This window comes from Nothoprocta perdicaria, unplaced genomic scaffold, assembly GCF_003342845.1.
Source record: "Nothoprocta perdicaria isolate Ctin4 unplaced genomic scaffold, notPer1 scaffold_71, whole genome shotgun sequence".
In the NCBI taxonomy this organism is placed as follows: Eukaryota; Metazoa; Chordata; class Aves; order Tinamiformes; family Tinamidae; genus Nothoprocta; species Nothoprocta perdicaria.
The window spans coordinates 2,532,048-2,549,235 of NW_020455988.1; the positions used below are offsets into that span (position 1 = coordinate 2,532,048).

At 41.2% G+C, this 17,188-nt stretch overlaps 1 long non-coding RNA gene across 1 annotated transcript in view; it reads left to right on the forward strand.

Annotated features, from left to right (window-relative positions):
- LOC112957301 overlaps nt 1-7,703 on the forward strand; it is a 14,734-nt gene extending 7,031 nt beyond the window's left edge. The window contains exons 2-3 of the long non-coding RNA XR_003251196.1: nt 3,442-3,590; nt 7,664-7,703. This is a non-coding gene — a long non-coding RNA (uncharacterized LOC112957301). The remainder of the gene's footprint in view (nt 1-3,441; nt 3,591-7,663) is intronic.
- Nucleotides 7,704-17,188: the final 9,485 nt, after the last annotated feature.

Genomic DNA, 17,188 nt, shown 5'->3' on the forward strand with positions numbered 1-17,188 from the left:
GGAAGGAAGGAAGGAAGGAAGGAAGGAAGGAAGGAAGGAAGGAAGGAAGGAGATACTGTGTCAAAGTTTTGTTTCATGTAAAATGAATATAAAAATCCACTATATTTGCTAAAGCTAGGCAAATAGAATTTGACTGAACCTTATCAGTCCTCACTAACCTAAAACAGTGTTATAATAAGTATAACCAAGCGTAATTGTACCAACTGAAGTCCTTTAAGTATTTGCCAAATAGCATACTGAGATGTGCTTTATTAAGTCAGCTTGTAAGCCTCAATTTATGGACACAGATTAGTCTGGGTGAAGTGTTTAAATATATATACTGCTAATTTTTAGAGGCAAGATTCATTAAGACTACACAGTGGATTTATCTTTTCTAACTTCCAGTGCCTGTCTTCAGGGAACATCACGCTGAGCTGCAGGATCAATTTTGAAGCATTTTTTTGCAGAACTCTGTCCCCAGTAGTGCAGTGACCTAATCATTCTTTCAGCTTTCTAAATCCRAATTAGCAACAGCTGTAACTGGTTAAACAGAAAGACCTACTTTCCACAACCTGCAAACAGAAGACATGTTTTTTTCCCCTCATAATACTCCACACATAAGAAAATACAGACCTAAAAACAGGACATAGATTCAGGCATTTTTGTATTCCAGGTGCACTCCCCTTTATGCAAAGTTCAACTGCCRTTTCATTCTCCAGGGAAAAGCTAAGGCATTAAATGAAAGATATGGAGCAGGCAGCCCCTGGTTACAATACACAATTCATTTATAAACAGGCTAAAATACCTAACGCACTATAGAAATGGATGTAACCTGAAAATGAAAAGATTTGACGTGTGTTTGCTTGCCCTTCCTCTTTCAAAAGCAGACTTTTTTTWAAATTTATTTTCTGGAACATTTTTCTGTTTACCTTGATTTGTTTTTTATTTTACAAATCAATTCTTGARAGCTCTGGGACTTCTCCTAAAGGCTCAAATAGCAAAGGCCATGCTGAACCACCCAGAAGGCTGGATAATGAAGAGAGGAAAAAGAATCTAGCTATCTTTGAAATATATATATATATATTTAATTCCCACAAATAACAGTCTGCAGAGAATAAAACTTCATGAACCAAACTGCTCTCCAGAGTAGGGAATACGTCTTGTCCTAGCCCGCCAAATCCAGAAGCAACTCTCAGGTGCCAAGTAAAGGACATATGTCAAATATTTTCATTCACAAGCCCTCCTGCTGGAACTACTGCACTGAATCAGAAATAATCTTAAATTCACTGAGCTGGAGAGAAGAACCAAAGGAAGAGCATGAAACTAGTCAATAAATTATCCACAACACCCAAACTCTGCACATTTTACATAAGCTCAGTTTCTGCACAATATCAAGAAATTAAATGAAGATAAAATTCCCTGGCAAGAATATCAGCTTTTTCAAATGACTGCTGGCTCTGATAATGAGGATTCATTCTTCTAGTTAAAATGGATGGCTACCTAGTCTAAGAAAACAACTTATAGAGTGCAACACATGCCTATTCATTTTATAAAGTGGAAATAGGAACATCAATACATCCAAAAATCTTCCTAAGGTCTAGGAGCAAAGTTCAGCCTCTACCACAACAAACACTGAGATCCTGAACTCCAAGTCCATAGGACTGGACTTGAGAGCTATATTCAGCACAGAGTGGTGAGGCTATGGAAGGGCTTCTCAACAGAAAGAGATGGGAAAAACAACGAACAAACAACAAAACAAGCAAAAAAACTTTTGTCTTTGAGATACTGCATGGTTGGTTTGTGAGAGGGATTGTGGCAGGGCTCCCTGTTAAACATGGAACAAGACCTGGTAACTCTGGATTGGGGAGGCTGACTAGGGCGAGGGATAGCGAGGGAGGGATTCTGACCCCAGCCAAACCCGGAGGAGTCCTGGTGAATCTTGCAGCCAGGAATGCTGCAGGRCTCGTCGCAGGCCGCAGTTCCTGCTGCCCAGTGATGACAGCCTGCAGGCACGGGGCTGCTGGCTTCCTGCTGGCGCGCTGAAGCCCGTCTGGATGTCTGACATGTAATAACACGCTGCTAAGACAACTGCTGCGCTGAGTGCTATTAGCAGCACGTGACAGGCTTCACACAGGGCTGTCTGCTGTTCTGCTCCAGTTTTGGCATGTTAATGCTCCTGCTGGGCCTCTCGACTACCAGGTAGCACTGGGATGTTGCTAACAGCTCTGGCAATCTAGTGTCCAGGCTCGGACCCACGTGTACCAAGCGGGTGTGCGTGCTGCTGTGCGGTGCCAGCAGCTGGCTGCCTCCCCAGCCTTCTGCTCCACATTGCTGCGGGGCCTCGGGGCAGCAGAGGTGAAGCTAAGCCCTCCCACCCCTTGGCTCAGGAAGTGCTGGTGTTTTTAGCASAGCCCTACCCTTACCAACAGCAAAACGTGTTGCGACAGCAAAGGCTTTGCCCTGCTGCTTCTCTTCTCATGGGGACACTCATGTCTGGGGACAGGCAGTCCCAGACAGCAACGTCTTGGACCAAACTCCACAGAGACCTGCAGGAGCTCACTTGTCAGAACAACACTCACCTTTTTCGAGCAGCAGCAGCACTCACCTCTGCCGCTACTTCTCGTACAGCAACGCTGGGATGAAATAGCAAAACACCAAATCCTTGTGTAATTTGGCCAAATAAGCCTCTAAGATACATGTAACAGTTTGAAACGCTCTCAGTTATACTTCCTATTCCAACAAACAGGCTCCACTTAAGGCAAGCCTAGTAATTTCCACCTTTTTGCATGCTGAGTAACTGCTTAGGTCAGTTCTTGACCCTCCTTCTGTCTCTGAATATTACTTTCCTGCAGAAATGGCTTTACCTACTAAAATAATACCTAAAACATCAAACCTACTTGTTTTCAAGTAAAACATTAGTGTCAGAACAGGCATTTAAATTTAATCCATAAACTTAGAGAACAAAATCTGTTAAAGGAGCTGTACCAGTTTGCTTCAAAGAGAACTGAACCAACTGAACCTCTGAAACCAGGAAAATAAATCAGAGTTACAGTGCCCAGTTACAGTACGGTAAGAGCAGCAGGAAAAAAAAGAAAAAAAGAACATTGTCTGAAGTATGTCTCAAATACTGTCAAATACTTTGGAATAAAATATTAAGTAATCTAGTAAACTGGAATAAACTAGAATTTTGCTTGAGAATCTAGTTTATCTGGTAGTCACATTGGATGCCAAAAGCCCAAATTATCTCATAAACAGTCTCTGCTGATTGAAGAGGTATTCAGCCAGGAAAGTAATAATCAAACAGAGCCAAGTTATGTGAATATGGATTTGTTGTAAGAGAAATATTTATATATGCACCTTCCATAAAATAAAGATTGAGGGTCTCATTTTCTCTGATTAACAATGAGGTTTAAGCAGGTAAGTGCAATGACTACAGTCCAAACAGTTTTCTGATGCCCTCAGGTACCAGTGGTGACATGAAGTGATGACATCCTGATCGTTGGAGCCTGCCTAATTTAGAAGCTTGAGAKGTGCTTTTGTGAAGCTGTTTTTAGAAGATGAGGTTGCCAGAACTTGGTATGTCCTCTCCTTGAACACTTCAGCACTCCAAGGTAAGAAAAGCTAAAAAGAAGGCAGAACACGCAACTTTCATAACAATTCAATATGTGACACATTTTACATATGCCACTTTTCCAAAGCCAGKTTTTTTTTATTCTCTAGTTCTGTATCTCACAGTGTTTTGATGTACGTCTCTTTAGTTAACCAGTCTGGCATTAAGTGTAATGATACCTCAGCTGTGGATATTTGCCATAACATCACACACTTCCATTCTAGCTCTTTTTAATTAGAAATGGATTATTTGTTCCAGCAGAGGTATTAAGAGAAGTCTTTTTTCACTTAGAACCTAGGTAAGAAGTTTTATTTCCACTCCAGCTTTAATTGCATGCTACCCTTCATTAGTTTGTATCGATCTGACACAATTTTCAATCCACATTTTCAAATGCTTTCTAAATCTTCCTGGTTTGAGTTTGACCTAAAATTCAGAAGTACCTTTTACCCCTATTTTCTCCAACTGCACCATAGAAAAAAATAGCACCAGTTCTTTTGCTGTTGAGATTTCTCTCAATAACAGATAATATTAGTTCACTGCTATGTAGTTCCAAGGCCAAGCTCCTGCAGCACAGCTGAACAGAATAATAAACATTGGGGGGGGAGGGGAAGAGTACAGCTACAACTGCTCATTACTAATTTATATGTGGTGCTGCTTATCTGCCAGTGCCAGTCCCTGAACCATGCCAGCCAAACCAGACAACCTGCATTCACAGCAGCAACAAGCACCCCAAGTATTCTGCTCCTGCAGCTGCTGTGCTGAGCTGTGAACACACTGCTCCAGCCCACCTCCAAAGGGGCTAGCTGGCTCTTGTAGGCTGCTTGCTTTCCTCCCCGTTTGCCTTCAAGGGAATAAATGCAGCTGGGGAACTCCAGGGCAAGGAGGTTAAGGTTTGCTATTGCACTGCTTTTTGGCAGGGCCTGTTGCTTTCCCTTCCCTTTGAGAAGTCAGTGATGTTCACTGAATCTACAGGAGGAGCACAGGGCTGGCAACTGAGACATCAGCTTTACCTATGAGGGGTAGCTACTTGCTTTAATTTCATTCAGCTTTCATTTCTGCTTCTACTCTTATGTCTCTTCACTTTATTTTGATGAGAATACATTCTTTGACAGATAGCCCCTTACTGTACTTGATGCCATTTATAAGTACAACATAAATGGCACTTTTTAGGCTTTTAGATATGAATGCAATATAAATAAGGAACCTCAAGTTAAATCCTTAAGGAACCTTTAGTCCCACCATTGGCATTAATTTGTTCAAATCATGAAATGGTTAATAGCCAAGTGCCTACTGTAGCTGAGGTTTGGGGTATCCAGCCTAAACTCATTACTTTGAGGTTAGTCTGAACTGCAAATAGTGATCTGAACCCAAAAAAACCACTTTAACCACTTTTAGCTTTTGGGGGCTCAAGCCATCAATATTGGAAAGCAGTTAGTGTTTCTGAAAGAGACCTTACCACTTGGCAACGACTAGATCTCTCAAGCAATATTACTGCAAAATTAGAGAGAATTTTATTCTCTCTAAAGATTTATGGGCTGCTAAGACAGAGGAATATGTTAGCTCTCTGGAAGCATTTCATAGCTCGGTATCTTACTTTGACAATGACTGATCGGCAACAGCTCTGCTGCCTCGCCCTGCATTCGCCCATTTGCCTCCTCGCCGCGATGATGGATTGCGCAGGCAATTGCTTTGGCAGGGCAGCCTCTTGGGCTGCCCTGGAGCACAAGGGCCTTCCATAAACCCTTCCGCTCTTGGCCACGCTGGCTGTATGGAAAACACCTCATCATTCATCTCTGTTGACCCTCTTCACCCCAAATGCCAAGGCCATCCCTTCCATATGTAGAATTGCTATTATGGAGCTAAGCAGATAACCTAATGGCAGGGAGGTCTGTTTAACATTTCCAGGGGAAAAGCTTTTCCTAGTCAGTCAGAAAACAAACAGTGCTGGCTAACTTCAACCCGCAGGGCTTTGTGCTTGGCTTTCAGATCCCCTATGCATTTGCCCAACACCTATGTCCCATCTGTACTTACAGTTTCCTGCATGGATGAGCTTGGCAGCAGTTCTGAATATCTTGCTTTCTCCCCCTGCCCCCCAAAACTCCTTTTCTTTATTACTTGTTTCTGCTCAATTTAAACTTAAAATGGTACCCTTGAAGAGCACAGCTCGCAGTACACTTGGGCTCATCTAGTGATAGGTATAACTTTGATTTGTGCATGCAGCAGCTTGTTCCAGCTCGTATGTAATCATGAAGTAGACAAAAGACGATTAACATTTCACTGCCAATACCTTAAATACCTAAAGCAGGAAATCTTTGCAAGAGCTAACATTTAAGGACATGCATTATCAAGCAGAACGCTCCAAGCAAGGCTCACAGTAAAATCAGATCCAAAAGCCTCTGGGCAAGTCGCATATCACAGGCAGGGTCCCCAGGCTCTATAAGGCTGTTTTCCTGATTTTACTCCCAGCCACCCAGCGTGTTTCTCTCTCTCCCACGTAATGATAGTGAACCCCACTGGAGCCAGCCACAACAAAAGACCCAAGGCAACTTATTACTTGTCCTGAGCAACAGGCAGGTGCTCCAGCAAAGCTTTCATCCAAAAGAAGCTGTGCATATATTTTCAGTTAAAGATAAGGTTGTTCCAAGAAAAAGGATCAGAGGTGACACTGTAATAACGTTCCCCTCCTCACTTTTAGATTTGCATTTGATTAGAGGTGTTTTGTATCAGACAAACACAATTCTTGTGGGCAACCACCGCTTGACTAGAGGTTTTACCAAGTGAAACTACAGGGCAAGGCAGAAAAAAAGAAATTGACAGTGAGGCAAAAAGTAGAGGCAGACACCAAAATTTGGGGGAAGAGCTGTTTCCTGGCAGCAGAGCTGGCTGTAGAGGTCTCTTAGCTGGCAGCCCTGCAGGTATAGTTGCTTGTGTGCAATTCAGGCTCCCTTACTTCTGTTTAAGAGGTCCTGTGTACTTGATAAACACATTATCCTAGTGCATGCACTGGGTTATGTCTTAGGCTAATGACAAGAGAGCCATCTGCCAAATGCCTCTATGCTTAGCATAGATTTCTTCTACTTCAGGTGATACAGCACATTCCTCACAATACTATTTTATAATAAATAGAAATCCAGAAGTGACATATGAGATGAGTGATGTTGTGATGCTTAATGAAGCACAAGAGAAAGTCACCCATTTGATGAGCTTAGATTAATAAACACATCCAAAACAAGGATATGTGTGTTTGCAATAGAGAAACTGAAGCAAAAGGAAAACGAGTCAAATCTGAGAACAAACACCTCCCTCAGGTGGAAACCAGGAACTATGCTTCCTCATAGGTATCCAGCCTAGGAAAACCAGTTACAAACTGAAAAGGGTCCCAATGCAGATCTTGCATCACCCATAAYATCCTGCAGCATGGAGCTCTGTAGTTTATTCTCAATGAAGATGCCAAAATTTTTGCTCACCTTAAAATTCTTTGAAGTTTTTGCCCTTCAAAACTTTAATGAGTTTCTGAATGATAGAGACTGATCCACATTTAAAGATGTCAGAATAACATCCAGTGCAATTTTAAAAGACAACAGTTATTTCTCACTGATCTGTATGTAGAAAACAGCATTAGAGAATAAGACTAACTAAATCAAAACAGAACAGCAAAAGTTATGAAATAAAAGCATGCATATGCAAGTTATTTGGGAATTTCTGACTAGCAATTCCAATCCAATTTCCATGCCTATATGCCACATTTAAATGAGCCCACTCACCAGGAGCCAGGTAACATGGCCAAGTTACCCTGCTGAGAGGCTGGGCACCCTGTCAACGTAGCTGGATTGCTCACAGCATCAACAGCAAGCTCATTTAGAGCTCCAGTATTTACGTTTCTATGAAGTGCCCTAATAGGCTACCTGGTTAATAGAACACGAGCAGCCACAAGCATTACAGCAGTTAGAAAGCCTTATCTTCTCAGCTGAAAGAGGGACTTGGTCTTGAAAGTCTTTTCCAACCATAATGATTCTACAATTACTGTAACTGCGGGCATGATAATCAACTGTTATTTACTCTGCTCTGTTACAGGATTCAGTGAACCAGGTAAGCCTGACCACCRTTGCTCTGCAGAAAAGCTGTTGTCGCTGTTTGCAGGCCACGCTACGCAAAGCCCTGGAGGGTGGCAGATTTACTTCACAYGGTTTCTATAAGTCACTTGTGGGCAGTGACGCAAATCCATTTTGTATCGCAACAGATTAGCATGCGTGTGCACACAGCTCCCTGTGCTGTATCTCAGTTAAAGGAGGGCTGAGAAAGGCAGTGAATTGCTAAATTACTGTGAAGAACTTCCTAGTGCTTAATAATCCTTGCATACATATTATAATGGATAAAAATATTTGGCACAGGGTTGTATCACAAACAACTAAATAAAATGTCTCCAAAACAAGTGTTTCTAGATTATTTTTCTTTCCAGGGGCACTTTTAAATATCTGCCTTTCTCTGTTGCTAGTTTGTCTGCTAAGGCTCCCTAATTAGTAGTGAGTTTCAAAATACTGGAACGGRTGATGGAATTTAGAGCTTCAGTTCTAAAAATGGGCTAAACAGCTACAGATATGACCTACTTATTTGTATTAAATAATAAAAACATAACCTTTCTTGCATGCATAAATTYCTGTTTTCTATTCATTGCATTGATTTATCCCACAAGCACAGAGAATCTACCAATTTCTGAACAATAATGAAGCTACAACTGGCTTTTCATGTCTGTTGTCACTCTATAAGCCTCACTAGAATGCTAAGGAAGAAGAGGAAGAGTGACAAGCATCTGTGGCGTGGGATGAGCCTGGCTGTGGAAGCAACAAGTCCTTCTTTAATGGCTAAACCTCAGAGATTACTGAGCAACATTCCCCTCAGCTTTGGCTCTGAGCTTAGCCCTGTGAAGACAAGGCAAGAAGTGCCACTCAGAAAGAGCAGAAGGAACATTCTTGGTAAACACACAGTTGAGTACTTAGGCATAACATTCAAAAGCCACAACGTGCATCTTCGCTTAAGAAGCCTGTCCTCCTTGTGCTTTCCTACTAGTGATGTTTTAGGACAATCATCTCTGAAACACAGTAGCTAAAACAGCTTTGAAGACTAACTCCCATCATGCCAAAAAGAGAGAAGTAAATTTGCAGGAACAACAATTCGGTATGCCAAAACACATGAAGAAACAGGGGGTTGGGCTCATGAAGGGCATTTTATGACCTGTTGTCATATGCAACACACTACTGTCCCTGCCACTGAAATGGCACTCTGGGAAGGCTTAGTCACAGTCTACAGCAAGTCAATGAAATGCTGCTCAAACTTTATGCTCAGTCTACTTTTACATATAAACGGTGGGCAGATGAATTTGTAGACTGCCGTGTGCTTGGAAAAATGTAAGGCAAGTTTTGGAAAACAGAACTGTCTATTCAGAAGRTGATTAGACAGTAATGCTACAACTGGAGCTTTTAGTCGATACACTTAGAGCCTTCTTTAAGTCCTTGCAATGTGTTATTTCCTTCTCCARATCCCATAGTTCCTATATCCCTCTTGGTCTGCAGCAAGAGGGAAGGACTTTTCTCACATACCCTTCAACTGCAATGACAAAAGAGCACTATGAGATATTCTTCTTGATTAAGGGTGACTGATGCACACTTCTAAGTACTGACCCCTTTATCATCTGAAGCTACAAGCCAGAAGCAGGAATAACCAACCCCTTCAAATGGGTTTGAAGCATTACAAGCAATTTGCTCAGGTACATCACCACAGATCATTCACCAAATCTAAGTGCCCTATTTCAAGCAGTATTCCAGCTTTTAAGTGCAATTGAAGTTATACGAGGTGTACACAAATGCATCGTCAATAATTATAATTCAGTTATCCTTTGCTTTTCAAGATTCTATGTAATTTCCAGCAAGTGAAAAAATATCAGGGAACTAATTCAATCTGACTCAATCTAACATAAAAGTCACCTCAATGTTGTGACCTACATAACAAAATAAAGACCTGATTTATTCTTTGARAAATATACAGCATCATTCAGACCTCAGTCTCTTGCTTAATACAATGTCTTCCACCTATTAACATGGAATAACAACAGAAACTGCCCTGACGTATTCAAGAGCACTGGACAGATACAGTTATACAGAAAGTTACATTGCCAAGTGCCTCACATGAAATTCTTGGACTTGCACAGCTTTTTTTTTTTTTTTTTTTTTTTTTTTTTTTTTTTTTTTTTTTTTTTTTTTTTTTTTTTTTTTTTTTTTTTTTTTTTTTAAGTTAGATTTTATGCATCTGTAACTTCCTAGGTATTTTCACAACACTCATTACATGCATTTCAGTTAGATTTTATGCATCTGTAACTTCCTAGGTATTTTCACAACACTCATTACATGCATTTCAAGACTCCACTTGACAAGCTCTGGGATATCTCATTGCAATGAGCTCCCAGCCTCCCAGCCTTCTCAGCAAACACTTGATCACATACAGATTTGCTTGATTTCTTTTACATCTGGAAATGACCCACTGTCACCTCCTTTATTATCCTATCACCCCTAACTTGTGCTCCCACCCSTTACAACTTCTTTCTTTTCTTTTCTCTTGTGTTCAAACTTGTGCAATTAAGTCAAAAAATGATGATGGATCTTTAGGCTCTTCTGCTATGTTGGTTCATCTACAAATCCAATTTTTCAGTGAGGATTAAGCTAACAGCTTTGAGGTGGGAGGTCAGTTACTAACCTCTACAGGGACTGCAAGCACCRTCAGTCCTACCTACAGACAGGTGTGGAATTAATTGGATACTGTGGCCCATGACAGCACTGAGAAAACAAAAAAAAACCACACACACGTCAGAAATACCTTCAAATATACCATGCATATAAGTAACCAAAGGCTCTTGGGAAGCTGCTGGAACCTGGTCAACAACTTCTAGTTGCTCATAGTCTKCTTTAAACCTGTTGTAGATTATTTGTACTTGTTACTCATCTTGGAAGACTGCTCCAAAACCATCCTGCTCTGATATTAAAAGTTTTCTATTTGAAGCGTGACCAACTCATACTCCTTTGTTCTTGTGATGGTATCACCTTTCACATACAGTAGTTCTACTCCAGCAGTCACTCCCCTTCAGCCCTAAAAATRCATTTGTGCATCATTTCCGACAGCAGCTTAGGCTTTCTCTGGCACTACTTAGTCTCTGCGTTTGCAGTGTGCTATGAAGAGTCATGACTGCTTTCACATAAAGCAGAAGAATTATAGCTTGGTTTAAATTATACCATTTTATATTTTAAAGAAGCTTAAAACACAGCAAAGGAAGCACGCTCATTTCCTTTTCATTATTACACAGTGGCCAGTAAGGCAATTCCGTGTGCAGAAAAAGAAATATAACAGTAAAAATAAAAGCCATGAAAGCAGCTATTTTGGTGAAAAAAATCGATAAAAAGGACCTTTTTGACAGAATACCATAGAAAGCTTTTATAGTAGATGACTAGCCTTCATATAAGTACAAATTAGGGTTATCAGAAGTTACGTTCCTAGCAGCTTGGAAGGTACCATAAAGGATATAGATGCAACTCTCAGGGGACAGGCAGAGGAATGYGGTGAAACCGTGCAACCTTTCCTGACAGCTGCTAAGATGGAAAAAACAAGACCAGYACTTCTATAATAAGGTTCCTGGAATGGAAATGCTGTAAACTTAAGCCACTGGGAAATCAGAGTCTAAAGATCAACCTCCTGCATCTGCGTCCCAGAWCACTTATTTCAGTTTCTTTTTCTCCCATGAAATTGCTATGTCCTTTTCACTGGCGTCTAATTCTTCATTAAATTAAAAAGTAAAAATACAATTGAAAGAAAAATAGTTCTAAGCTAAACTTCCTGGCTTGGACGTTTCAGAGAACTGCTTTGCATCTATAAAYGTCCAGCATCAAGACAGGCAGGAGAAGAGGGAAGGCCAGAGAATTAACAAAACTACTAGCACGGAAGAGCTGCTGCTTAGAAAGTCATTCAGCAAAAAGGAGGGGGATAAGGGAGAGAGGGGAAATGAAAGAGGACAGCTGACAACCTCTCATAAGTTTGTGATSGTTGTTTAGGCTAAAGTGCAAGGAAAACAATATGCAAGAGAGAATTTCCTATTCTAGGAAAGTTTGGGAGGATGCTGTGTCAGTCTCTCCCTGCACCTGGAGGCTCTTGACCTCTGAATAACAGCTCAGATGCTTGCACTAGCATCCTGGAATCCATCAACACAACTGCGCTGGAAATGAGCAAACACTCAAAACCAAAGCACACATCAAGAATGTGTGGCTAATGAAACCATGTGCAGCCTACACTGGCGCTCTTCCTGAAGATCTAAAAGTCTTCTGAAGTAAGTATCCAAGCTCTGGCTGGTTCCCAGAAGACAAATGYCCTTACAGCTGAGGAATGCTCACAGTTTATGTATGACTATTGCTTTCAAAGAAGCTTTGGATTACACTGTCAGTACAGACAGCATTACCAAAGTCCAGTGTTTTAGGTATATCACAGTCATAAGTTTTGCTGCCTTTGCAAGAGACTATGCAACCTAAGGGACTCCCATCAAGTATGTCCCCTCCCCCCCCCGCCTCTATCATAAAAAGTCTTGTGTTCAACATGTGATACCCATTACTTCTACTTGGAAGGAACTACTTTGAGCTAGATTATAGGATTTCTATGTTATAGAACAGTTCCTCTCTTGAATAAAAACATAATACTTTAAATATTACTACACCACTAGGGAGCCCTTTTTTGACTACTGAGGTGCCATATACCCAGGCAGCATTCTCAATGAACATGACACGAGGCATATGCAAACAGAAAAACATGATGCATGCTTGAAATATGAAAACCCCAACTCAGTTTCTAACTAAAAGCTGTGCAGTGCATTAATAATCATCTGTGCTAAATGCAACAGGAAGTTTTTGTCTGYGTGGACAGTTAACTTTAGCTAATTATTTTTTCTTCGCCTTCCTTACTCTATAATGAAATAGTTCGGGTGAGGGAGAGAAGCAAGATGAATACCATGATTTTTCTGAGCCATCTAAAATTGAATGCACTGAAGCAGGGAAATCAAAGCCTCTCTCTCCCTTCCCCCCGATCACCCTTGATGCCAGTGAGTTCTACATTACAGAAATAACCTGCAAGTGTTCTCATGGCTTCAGGTAAGCCATTATCAGATGTATCAAGTCCATGTCTTGACACAGCAAGTTTTCATTTAAACTGTTATATATTTACATATAAGATATAGGATCAATCAATTAAGAAATATGGCTATCACTTCAGCAACAGGATGTTACACCTCAGCATTGATCTCCCAATGTGTAACGGAGTTCATAAAAACACACACAGATGAAACAAGGAAGAAATCTTGTWTTTTCATTCACTCATCTCAAAAAAGGTACAACTCCCTGCACTTCAACAGAGGGTTTCACAATAAGACAAGAGTCACAGCAGCTTCCAAAKGTAGCTGCTAAGTTCTGCATAAACTGCCATGCGCTGGACAAGAAGTGTTGAGTGCCTGGTGGGTGTTTTCTGAGCAAATACACATAGTATTTGCACTTGTCCAGTACAAATGCTAGATCCTTCTTACAAAGGAACTACAAGACTTGACACACTTTTGTCTCCAATGCCATGGCCAGTGAGCAAACTCCTTGGGAAAGTGCTGCAAATACTAGCCCAGAGACCACTGATCACTTCTGCATGTTGCTTTTCTGTGGGTCTGACTATGTAAGTTATTTTACATTAGAAGAGATCTGTTGGCAGCAAGTAATACTTGATTATAAGAGGGAATCAATATGTAGTATGAAAAATTATTATTTTCTAGATCAGCCTGCTGGAAGAGCGGCTCAAGAAAGCATTAAAATCACTTCAGCAGTTCTCTAAACATCGATCTTATCTGCATTGCAAAAGAGCAATAGTTTGACATAGGATTTTGCAGTTTTCTGCTCCTAACTTGCAGCTGCTGCAATTTCRTTCCCTGATATCAAGTTGTCTCTTTCTTGACTTTCCTCAAAAGCAGAATACTTCAACAATTAATATTTTTCTCTGCAAAGACGAAAAGCACTTATAATTTGGGATTGCTCAAGAGCAATAAGCTAACATCAGATGAGTCAGTAAAAAGAAACTTCAAATTCAGATATTTATTGCACCTTTGTATTCCACATCAGTGTCATCAATGCATGTTCCTCAGCAGGACTGACCAGCATTAAACTTGGAGTGTAAAGCACTGAGTGTGTCACTGGCTGCCTGCTTGGAAGCAAAGTTGGTTTGGCTTGTACATTAGTAAAGATAGTAGCTCAGAAGAGGTTTCTCGATCCGATATTGTAGCTTGTGCACACACCTCCCTCTCTAAGGCTTATTAATGCATCCCCACTCCTCCTCTTGCCATCTTCTTTGGATTCACACACAGAGTCTTCTACTCTCCAGGCCCTGCCAGCCCAAAACACCAGCTCCTTACCTCCTGCTGCTCTGTGTGCTCCAGCGCGTGCCACTTGCTGTTCGTGAAAGCCGCCAGAGCGCAGCGAGGCAGCGCGTACCGACTCCCAACAGCCAGGCACAGGAGGTAAGCCTTCTCAGGGGAACGTGCCTTGCAGTCCACCTCACAAAGCTTTTCCTGCAGTAGCCAGCAAATATATTTCTTTAAGATTTCAGATAACTGCAGGGCATTAATGAGTACCATAATGCGCCAATTTCTTCTCTTTTACAAAATCAGCAATGGCAGTTGCTCCCCGCTCCACAACCTGAAGCGCAACAGAGCTGAGCCCTAGTGAGTGCYTGCAGAGAACACATGCAAACCAGCCTTAGGTCACACGGACTCCAGGCACAGCCTTTGGAGGGGGGTTCAACAGACCACTTGCCATTTAATTCCTCTTTAAGCCACCTTAACAACATAGAACAGCACTTAAATACAGACCCAAAGTCATAGTATTTTCAAAGTTAAAAGGAGTATCAAATCCATACTTCAGGTAGTACCATAATCCATACCCAGAAAAGGAAAAGCTAAACATGCAAGATGAATTGAGAGTATAAAAGCTACAAGCACTCACTTATTAATTCTACCCAAGATTACTTTTGAAAGATTCTTTTTGTGCGGAGTATGTCTTTATTTGCAGTAATACAGTACTCAAGCAAACCCTATGTGATCAGTGTGCTACAGAAATGTGGACCAAAAAAGTCAAAGTAGAACAGTGGTGCCTGACAGAGCAGTTCAACTCGAGCAGACCTTGGTCAGTGACTGAGGAAGTGCACACACAGACAGACAGAAATAGCATAACTTCCTGAGTGACTAAAGGAACAGGGTTCCTGGAGGAGACAGTCTTCCTCATACKTTCATTCTATACGCTTTAATTCCCCTAAACATCACTATGAACAGATGGATCATTAAATGAAGCTCTATGGTACTTTGACTCTGTTCCAGTCAGCAAGGGGGAGCGTTATCTTATTCCTCATACAGGAACATACCCTGYAAAAGCTTACCGGTGCATACAGTAGCAATTATGAACTGAATGGGTGTTTAGCCTTTAAAGAAAAGCTATAGACAACTGAGAAAAAGAAAAGCTATATGATGTGGAACACGGTTTACAAATTCATTCACATAATCACATAACCGTTTTGCAACAGTCCTCAAGTGAGAGTGCACTGAAAAGCCACACAGACCCTCCAGTTTTGAACATTATGATGGTCAACTATCTCCCCCTTTCCACACGCTCCTACATCTGAACTAGAAGGGTCTGGTTGAGTACTGGTGCACTGGTATGAACCCTAACCCAATTCCTCATTGCACATGTAGCACAAAAGCATTTCCTTGTGTCCCTGCAAACTATGGCACAGCAGACAGTAGCTCTACCATTGCATCACTTTGCATTGCACATTGCATTTGTATCACTTGGTACACTAGTGTATTCATACCACCATTCTCTTTCGGTGAAGGAGGCCAAATTGTGARGAAAACTTAGGCCCTACCTCTGCAACAGGTAGATAGAGTATTGTAGATAAAGACATTCCAGCAGACAAAAWATATGTTAAAAGATAACCCAGTGTACTCACAGAACTGAAGAGCAGTCTGAAGGAAAGAGACTGAACTTCCTGAGAGGGAAAAAGATGAGCAGCCCACACACTTCTGGAGCGATTGTGCAGTGCTGGGAACCTCCTCCAAATGCAGACTTTGCTATTCCACATCTTTCCTTCTGTTACACCTGTATAGAGAAAAAATCCCAGTSAAGCTCTAACCTTTCCAAACCCTTTGTATTTCCACACATGCTCTTAAGTGCTAGAGAATGAAAACAAAATTTCTCTTCCCTCCCAGCAGATGTGCTCCCATGCAGCTTGTRCATAATGACAAGGGTCTCTTGTCTGCGGAGCACAGAAGCTCAGCAGTCCACACAAGCCCTTGCCTCACAAAACAACATACCTTTCATTCACATTGTCCTTATACAGGTTCCTTCTACAGTGCTGAATTTCCCAGCACCTTGCAGTAGGTTTTCCACTCCTTTCTTCAGACCAAATAGACCTTCCAATCCACAATTCAGCCCTGCAGGTGAAATAGTTGATGCCAAGGAGGCACCAGCTTTAACATGGAAAAGAATAATGAAGTTATTAATGTCTGTGCAAGTGGCGCACGCACCAGGAAACAGCAGCGTGCCATCCCTTGCCTCAGTTTCCTCCTCTACCGCTCATTTGCTATTGGGTCTGAAACTGGTCAAATTGTAACTTTCTCCCCAGATTCTTCTCCATTCAGATCATGCTTCTCCTCTAAAAAAAGAGAGTGAACCCAGAAATAGCTTTCTTTAATATTGAGAGTTAGGAGCTGGTCAAGAAAACCAGCAGTTTCTTTTGCTTAGAATTAAGCCCTCTTCTCCTCACCCTCTCCACCTCCCTTTTTCTTAGCAGCTGAACTTTGAATATGAGAACTGTGTGACTTAGCYGTATTTTAATACTTTCTCCAAACGCTTTTTTACTGCCAGAGGAACGCCATGGAGCTGACTTGAGCCCCACCTCCAGCTACTTTTCTAGAACCAGCGCTATTAAGTTGTAGGAGCCTTTAAAACAAACTGCTTAGTGTTCTTTCACTCAAGTAGAGTGACAAGACTGGGAAAACTGTATTACTACATGTTAAAGAAAACTTTTCAACTACAAGGAATAAATCCCAAATGAACACTTAGACGTTCTTATTTAATTTTCCCCATTAATTTTAATCAGACATACTTAAAGCTGATATGAAAACAGTTTTAAGAAAACAAAAAACAAATTACAGCCTTGATAACTACAGCGGCTGTTCAAGTTTCTTGATTTTGAGGCATGCTGCATTGAAGAAGATATTGTCTAGAATATCCTCTCCCTGAAGGCAGAATAAATGGGGAAAAAAAAACAAAAAGGGAATGCTCTGCGAACACCAGACAGCTCTAGTGCCCTTGCCTAATAGCTAAAGAACAAAACCATCCTGATTCTTTGAAGCACTTAATAAAGGAAAGTAGTCTGTCTGGTCTCAGTCAGCTGACAAATTAAAGGTAGGTAAAGCAAACAATGAAAGATGGAAGAGAATTGCTTGATTATCAGGGTTCAGGTGAACAGGCAATACAGGGCAAA